General features: G+C 43.8%; 1 long non-coding RNA gene across 1 annotated transcript; it reads right to left on the bottom strand.

Moving 5' to 3' along the window:
• Positions 1-6337: 6337 nt before the first annotated feature.
• Positions 6338-9067, bottom strand: LOC145430436 (uncharacterized). Its single transcript, XR_013911007.1, has 3 exons — positions 8903-9067; positions 8124-8337; positions 6338-7613 (listed from the first exon to the last, which is right to left on the bottom strand). It is a non-coding gene; the product is annotated as an uncharacterized LOC145430436 (long non-coding RNA).
• Positions 9068-9130: the final 63 nt, after the last annotated feature.

The following is a 9130-nucleotide window of genomic DNA, read 5'->3' as shown; positions in this document are numbered from 1 at the left end:
AAAGCAGGAGCCTTAACAGTGGATGTATTCTATTTTTAGACTCACTTGGTTTCTCTGAAAATGTGAATGAGCCCACACAGCACTGTGATCACACTCTGGAAATTGTTCCCACATATGGCATAGAAATGGAACATTTAACAGTATTCTCTATAAACCCTCTTTTGTATGACCATAACATTTAAATTTACAGTAATTGATGGCACAGCCCGACCTGTCCAGGGTGTACTCTGCCTCTCGCCCTAAGACAGCTGGAATAGGCTCCATCCAGTCATCCCAGAATGAATGGATGGATGGATTAATTAAGCAGGAATACATAAGCAGGAATATTTCATTACAGGAGATGTTATCTTCAACACCACGTGCCAACAGATCAGAAATGCTAGATTGACTGGTGTAACTCACCAATGTCCACCTTAAAGTAAAGCATTACCTTACAACTACATTCATTACAGTTTATGTCTTTTTGAAATTTGGGCTTAACAAGCGTTGAGAGATTTTTTGTTTGTTTTTTTTATTCTTATTTAGACGCCTCATCTTGTGTATTGCTGAGTTATGAAGATACAGTTTTGATGATGGTACAAAACATGCACTCTTTTAATTATGAAAATAAATATTAAATCACATACTGAGTCATAAATAGCCATAAGTAAGAGTTTTAGAAACACAGGTGGATAGCAATGTGCATGATGCACACAAACTCCCACACACGCACAAGAAGAAAACAAACTAGCCACTCTATCGAGACCGATGATGAGACCATGACAGCTATGAGCTTTCATGACTGTTCTCTGTTAAAAAGAAGAAGAAGAAATGATTACACTGATATGATCCCAAGAGATAAACAACACTAAAGGTTGCCTGAGCACGAACTCTCTGAGAGCATTTTGGCATCTTTTCATATCTTTGATTCTGCTGCCTGTTTTTCCCCCTTTTGATGTAATTTCGAAATGCCTGTCTGAATTGTTATCTCTGTGTTGAGGAAAGATGAAAAGAGAGTAGGCTATATATATAGAATGAAACTTGAATATATAGAATGTATGAACCTCATTTTTAGAGATGATGTGTTTCTGAATTCTCTGCCTTTACAAAATGGCATCAGCTGAACTATTTCAGTACTTTTTAGAGCTTGACAACTGTTTTGCGACAGCTGTTCAAACTGCAAATGGTAGAAATAATTTGGAATTTATACTACGTCACCTTGAAGAACACGTTTTCATTATTGCAACATTTCTAGTGCTCATGAATAATGTTCAACAAAACGTTTCTGGGAGAAGATTATGCACACTTCTTGAGGGAATTTATCAATCACTGATGGAGATGTCAACTGAGCTAACACTTCGAGCAGAAGCTGAAGCACATGTTATGGGCTTATTATATCATTCTACATCTCAAAGAGGAAGGCCAAGGTAAGTGATAAAAATGGAAACGAATTCATTCATAATGTGTATGGCACTTGAAAGAGTCAAGAGATGGCAAACAAGATAATGAATGCAAGAAATAAGAAAGAAGTTAACATATTTCTTCTTTTGTTTCTAACTCTTTTAGGTACAACATACCAGCTACTCAGCTGACTGACATGCGAGACTTGGGGTTTAGTTGGATGGCCATATCTCAAATGTTGTCAGTAAATGTTCGAACACTGTACAACCACAGGATACAACTAGGTTTAGTGGACTATGGAACTTTTAATAATACTTCAAATGTGGATCTTGATCATCTCATTACTGAGATTCTTACACATACCCCTGGCTCAGGAGAATCCTACATTAGTGGTAGTTTGAGAGGAAGAGGAATCAGAGTTCAGCGGTGGCGAGTGCGAGGACGTTTAAGAATAGTTGATCCAGTGGGAAGAGCTTTGAGAGGACGGAGAGCAATTCAGCGGAGGGTCTACAATGTCACTGTCCCAAATCAAGTGTGGTATGCCTTTTTTCACGTCTTAAATTTGATTAATGTTAATTATTACTTCCTGCATTGTAGTAATATAATATTTTGTTTGTGTTTTAATAAACAATGTTGTATAATGTCTGGGTTTAAAATATTGTTTATCTCCAGAAATAGGTTACATGACAGAAGTACAATGTCAAAGTCATAGACCTTTATTTTAATGTACATCTAGTGTCATAATAATAATATATTTCTTCTTATTCCAGGCATATTGACACAAACCATAAGTTAAATCCTTGGGGGTTTGTGTTTCATGGAGGAGTTGACGGCTACAGTCGCTGCATTACCTACATGAGATGCTGCACAGATAACAGAGCATCAACTGCTATGCAACTTTTCCAGAGTGCCGTTGATCTCTTTGGCCTCCCACAACGTGTCAGGGGTGATGCTGGCAGTGAGAATATTGATATTGCACGGTTTATGATTGAACATCGAGGGCCAAACAGAGGAAGCTTTATGGTTGGACGAAGTGTGCATAATCAAAGAATTGAAAGATTGTGGGGTGAACTAAACAGAGTTGTGTCAGCATACTTTAAAGACCTTTTCCTCTTTATGGAAAATGTTGGGATTTTAGATAGCACTGATCCATTTCATATTAGGGCTCTTCACCATGTATATCTTCCAAGAATTAACAGATCTGTGGATGAATTTGTAAATCAGTGGAACCATCACAGCTTAAGGACAATGGAAAATCACTCCCCGCTGCAGCTGTGGACTGTTGGAATGTTGCAACTTCCTCAGCATCACAGACCGCTCAGTCAAGTGCACTTCAGACGTCGTTCTTACCATCACCAGCAGTTGACGGCTGACTTGAGGCAGATCGACCCCTTGAGTGACGATGGAAATCATGGGATAGAAGTTTTTTTGACAGCATGCCGCATGCTTCAGTTAAGTTATTAGTAAATTTGTTTGTGTTAATTAAAAAATGTAATTGAGTGCCAGACACTAAAAATTGTGAAATATCATGATACTGAAAAGGGTCCAAGACTATTATTTAGGTAAAAGTAAGGTAAGATAAAAAGACTGGTTTTATCTTCATATTCACTTTGTCAAGGGTAGTGTCGTGGATGAGAGGAGGAGGACCCAAACGCTGGACTCACAGGCAGGTAGGTGAAGGTGGATGTTTATTGCCGAAGGAGTGAGCAAACAGTACAGAGGGAGGAAATGGCTGGCTGGCTGAATGAATGAACTAAGGACTGACTGACTGACTGGACATACAGACGACATCAGACATACATCATTAACATCAATGACACGACAGAGAACTGGTGAAACCGAGGAACTTAAATACACAGGTGGATGATGACAATGATTGGAAACAGGTGAGTACAGGGCTGAACATAATCTGACTAATGACACGGGAGACAAGCTGACACGGGAAAAAACAGGAAGTGAGAACATTAATGTGGCGAACCAAACTGAACATGAACAAACTGAAATCACTGGGTCAACGACCCAGGAACCCTGACAGTACCCCCCCCTCCAAAGGCCGGCACCCGACGGCCAAAAGAGAAAGAAAAAAAAACCAGAACAGGGTGGGCGGAGGGGGCCCAGGACGGAGGGACGGAGTCCACACCAAGACAGTTCAGGTGGGCGCCCCCGTGGCCGAGACGAGACAGTTCAGGTGGGCGTCCACGCGGACGGCAACGGCGACAGCACTGGTCCGGGGGCCGACCGCGCGGAAGGCAACGGCGGCGACGTGGACACAGTTCGGGGGGCCGGCCGCGCGGAAGGCGACGGCGGCCACTCAGGCGAAGGCGGTCCGGGGGCCGGCCGCGCGGAAGGCGACGGCGGCCACTCAGGCGAAGAGGGTCCGTGGGCCGCCCACGACGGCGATGGCGCCCGGCCAGTGGCTCAGCCAGCGGTCTAGAAAATGGCCGTTTAGCTCCAGACCCAAACGAGGCTGGGCCAGGCGAGGCTGAAGGCTCTGAGGCTGCAGCAGACGAAGGCTCTGAGGCTGCAGCAGACGAAGGCTCTGAGGCTGCAGCCGGGCCGGGCGTGGGTGCAGCCGGGCCGGGCGTGGGTGCAGCCGGGCCGGGCGTGGGTGCAGCAGAGGCAGAGGCCGGGCCGGGCGTGGGTGCAGCAGAGGCAGAGGCCGGGCCGGGCGTGGGTGCAGCAGAGGCAGAGGCCGGGCCGGGCGTGGGTGCAGCAGAGGCAGAGGCCGGGCCGGGCGATGCAGGCGCGGAGGCCTCTGGCCGGAGACAGGCAGGGCCAGTAGGCGCGGAGGCCCCTGGCTGAGGAGCGGCCGGGCCAGCGGGTGCGGAAACCCCTGGCTGAGAAGCAGGAAGGCTCACAGCTGGCTCTGGGTGCTGTGGCTGCAGGTCCGGGAACTGGACGGGATGGTGGACAGGTGACTGGGAAACAGGAGGCGACTGGACTACAGGGCACTGGGCGGCAGACTGGACTACAGAAGAGTGGAGGACAGGTGGAGACTGGACTACAGGTGACTGGAGGACAGGTGGAGACTGAGCTACAGGTGACTGGAGGACAGGTGGAGACTGAGCTACAGGTGACTGGAGGACAGGTGGAGACTGAGCTACAGGTGGCTGAACTGACTGGAGGGCAGCAGGAGACTGGACAGCAGGTGAGGGAACCGATTGGACTAAGGAGACTGACGGATAAACAGAGGCCGGTGAGGCTAATGGCTGAGCTAAAGAGTGAGCTAGTGACGGAGATAAAATTACGGCTTGGGCTCGTAAGGCTGGTGCCTGGGCAGGGGACAGTTCAGCTAGTCTAACCAGTGATACTGCGAGGGCGTGAAAAGCTGGATCAGGAGGTGGATGAAAGGGTGAAGTAGTAGGTGGACCAGTTAGCTCTTCCAAGCCTCCAGGGAGGTCAGGCTGGGTTCTAGCTGCCCTCAGCCTGGGCGCTGGGACAGGCACAGAAGGTGGCTGGACACCAGTCACCCCCACCCGAGAAACAGGAGCGGGTGTGGAGGTAGACTGGGTCGCAGCTGCCCTCCTCCTGGGAGCTGGCACTGGAGTGGGTGTAGGCTGACTGATAGGAGTGGAAATAACGACTGGGTGAGTGACACTGACAGGTCTATCGGGTTGTATTCTGGTCTTTCTGCCACCACTATTTACAGTTTTTGACTGAACAGTCTTTGGGGAGCCAGAGCAGAAAAAGTCTTCCCAGTCCACATTATCCTCAAGGAGGGAAACTCCCCATGAATCAGAAAAGAGTCTGTTGTGTGTTTTAAGTGGATAATCAGATGAGGGGTGTGGAAAACAGTCACTGGAACTCACCACCGGGAGTTGCTGAACAGAGTCCGTTTTATGGCGGCGTGTGCGCCGCTCTCCCCGGGAAGAGGAAGCGGGCCGGGTAAACGGCTGAGCCTCTGGCGCGGTAGCCTCCGCTGAGCAGAGATGGGAGGTGTAGCCGCCGTGCCGTGGCGAGGCGGAAAGGCTGGAGAGTGAAAAGGCTGGCGGGCGAGCAAGGAGCGAAGCGGCGGGAGAGCGAGCGACCGAAGCTTGGGCTGTGACGCCCACTCTCCGCGGCGAATGCTCCGGTGCAGCTGAGGCAGCAGGTGGGGGAACGTGGCGTCTCCGAGGCCCGCCCAGAGCCAGGCGAGTCCCCTCGAAGACGTGCTCTCTCTCCGCGAAGAGCCGCTGTTTTCCCCGAAGCCCCTCCGTCCAGCGAAGGAGCGCTGCCTCCTGCCGCTCGAAAAGTTCAGGGTCCGCTGGGTCCACAACGCGGGGTCGTGTCATTCTGTCAAGGGTAGTGTCGTGGATGAGAGGAGGAGGACCCAAACGCTGGACTCACAGGCAGGTAGGTGAAGGTGGACGTTTATTGCCGAAGGAGTGAGCAAACAGTACAGAGGGAGGAAATGGCTGGCTGGCTGACTGAATGAATGAACTAAGGACTGACTGACTGGACTGACTGACTGACTGACTGACTGGACATACAGACGACATCAGACATACATCATTAACATCAATGACACGACAGAGAACTGGTGAAACCGAGGAACTTAAATACACAGGTGGATGATGACAATGATTGGAAACAGGTGAGTACAGGGCTGAACATAATCTGACTAATGACACGGGAGACAAGCTGACACGGGAAAAAACAGGAAGTGAGAACATTAATGTGGCGAACCAAACTGAACATGAACAAACTGAAATCACTGGGTCAACGACCCAGGAACCCTGACACACTTGTGCCATTTAAATCATAAAAGTAGACAAATAAAGTGTTTAGACTACACTTTTCTTTCATGACAAACCATACTTGTCACAGTACAAAATGTTACAGTATATGTTACATATGATTGTATGATGTACTAATGTATCTGTTAATAAACAGGAATTATGATTAATTCATTAAATAAAATGTTATACATTTTAAACTCTTTAAACTTTTTTTTTAAAGACACAAATTACATAAAAAGTAGAAACACAGAACACTTTATTTGTGTATTTCCAGTACCCATAGGAAGGAAATAATATTCTGCACTAATAGGGCTGGTCTTAAAAAAACAAAATGAAAGAGGAAAAAAACAAACAAACAATCTACAATGGGCCTGTGTTATCAAGTAGTATAGTAAAATATGCAAACAAAATCCTTAAAACACTCCCTGCAAACCAGGTTATGTTTATTATCATTATTATTATTATTGTTTATAATACTTTGATAACATATAATAATTTGATAAGATTGTAACGTCATATAGTGTGATATAATGTTCATATTTCAACCTGTAACATAACCAGGTTTGACCTAACCAATGTCTGTCACATTTATAGACAACTTTGCTGCCAGTGTTGGAGATACTGTCTTTCTACCTTTTAGTATGTAGGGTTACTGTAATACTTTTCAAAACTTTACCAAAACCTAACAAAAACATTTTTTAAACCTGTGAGTTAAGCTAAAAGTTAAATGATATTAATACAAAGTTCTGTGTAAAGCATAAATGTTCAAATGGGACACTGAAATAAAGCTTAACTCATCTCATTTGAAAATTCACATCTGTGGAATAGTTGAACACAGGAAGCATTTGAGAAAACTTAATTCTATATAACAATGAGATTGTGGCATATTATTTTGCTCACTGCAGGGGTGCTAAATAATGTAATGTTACTATGGGTCATACCAGAGACAAAACATGCCATATAAGCAGGAAAACAAATTAACTACAATCAAAAAACAAAAAAATGCCCCACATGTATAAACTGAAACAAAATTATTCCATCCATTCTCTTCGGCTTATCAAATCCATGTCTGATTTGAAAGTAGTGTGCACTGCATGAACTGGTATTTAAGCTGTAATTTGAAAGACACACATGAAGCTTATTTAGGCTATACAGTCCTACTGCTGTCCAGGGTGTACTCTGATGCGGGGTTAACAACATTAACAAAAAACAAGAAAATAAAAAATGCATATGCAAAATAGAAAAAAACCCAAATCCTCATCATGTCACCAATCCTTAAGAAAACACATCATGCTCTTCCTGGTGAATTCCGTATTGCAAAATCCATGTCTGATTTGAAAGTAGTGTAGACTGCATGAACTGGTATACGAAGGATATTTTCACAAGTATTGGCCACTGGAAATCTGCAGTTAGTGACGAACTCAAGGCTTGGCTTTGGAGAAAAACCCAGGGCTGGTATGCTGTCACATCCAGTGCAGAAAACAAGAATATCTTCCAAAGAGACATCATTTTCAACTATAAGATAGAAAAATACAAAATGATAATGAGATTCTGACTAAGACTACTGATGTACAGATACATTAAATTACCAAAAGATTAAATCAAAAGTGAAACATGTATATTTTTTTAAAAGTAAGCTGTAATTTGAAAGACACACATGAAGCTTATTTAGGCTATACAATGAAACCACAATGTCAAAAAAATAAGTTAGTGGAGACCACAACATATTAAATGTACGTGGATGCAGCAATAGCCTATTATTTGTACTCAGTATACAGGATTGGTAATAATTTATTTATTTAGTTATCCTCCTATTTATCCTGTTATTTATTTATCCTGTTAATACACTGAAGTCAAACTGAAATCACATTTGGATACAATGTTCTTTGTAAACCCAGCACTTGCATCAGTACTATCTATCTACCTTTTTTGTTATGGCATCTATGTCTGTAATTTCATGATGCTGCTGCACAAAAGTGAGAATTTTGATTTATGGTCAAACAATGTGCCAAGTAGTAAACTCACATTCTGCTTCCTGAAGATAGTCTTGCCAGAAAGCCAGGGTCCGGCACTCATCTTGAAATGCATTACTCCCTCATTCGGAGTGAATGATCTGGAATAGATTCTCCATATCAGTTGCTCTGAGAGTCATTCCAGCTTTCACGAAAAGGCACTTCATCTGAGAGGGTATGTCTGTAGAGCATCTAGGACACCTAGAGACCTCAAGCCATCTCTGAACCTAGCCAAAATAAAACAAAATCAAATTGTATTTTATATTACTATTATTATATTTGTATTTGATGGGATTTGGAACCTGTATCATAACAAGAGGTTTTGAGGTTTTATCAAGAGACATTTCTGAACTAATTACATTTTACTTTCCTGTGGACTGCTGTATCAGAGGTGAAGAACATTTTTCCCCTTACAGGGCCAGACTGTCTTAGACACAGATAAAGAATGCCTATACATGGAACAACTGAGCTGAAATATGATACACAGGGACCTGTCATTAATTGGAGTAAAAGGGACAAATTTCTGTCAGTCTACAGTCAACCCAAATGCTACTCAATTTGAATCTATTTTTATTTACATATTTAAACACATGCCTACATCGGCACAGATACAACGTTTTATGTGAATTTTAATTTCATGAATGAAAGATATCTGTTTTGTTATGAACTGTACTAGAATGGAGCGCTACAGACCTGTACCACCCAAATAGGGTAATACCATTGTTTCACAACACAGTGACTTTAGTTTGACAGGCTTAATTTTTTACCATGACAGTATGTGTTTAGACATACCTTTCAAAAGGTGCACGGGTCCGTTGAAGGACATACCAGTGAGCCAGATCCAAAGCAGTTTCTTGTTTGTTTTGAAGTGTTATGCAAACATTGTGACCAGCAAGACTGATCAAGCTGGCTGCCTGTGCAACTGCATCTTGCAGCTGTAGATCATTCTCGGCCTGTATGATCTAAAAACAATATGAGGAAATTATAAAATGAATTATTTGACTCTACTATTTAGTAGAA

The sequence above is a fragment of the Astatotilapia calliptera genome, chromosome 8 (assembly GCF_964374335.1).
Source record: "Astatotilapia calliptera chromosome 8, fAstCal68.1, whole genome shotgun sequence".
Classification (NCBI taxonomy): domain Eukaryota; kingdom Metazoa; phylum Chordata; class Actinopteri; order Cichliformes; family Cichlidae; genus Astatotilapia; species Astatotilapia calliptera.
Note: the sequence above shows the minus strand (reverse complement) of the source record. Positions and strands in the feature narration are given on the sequence as shown.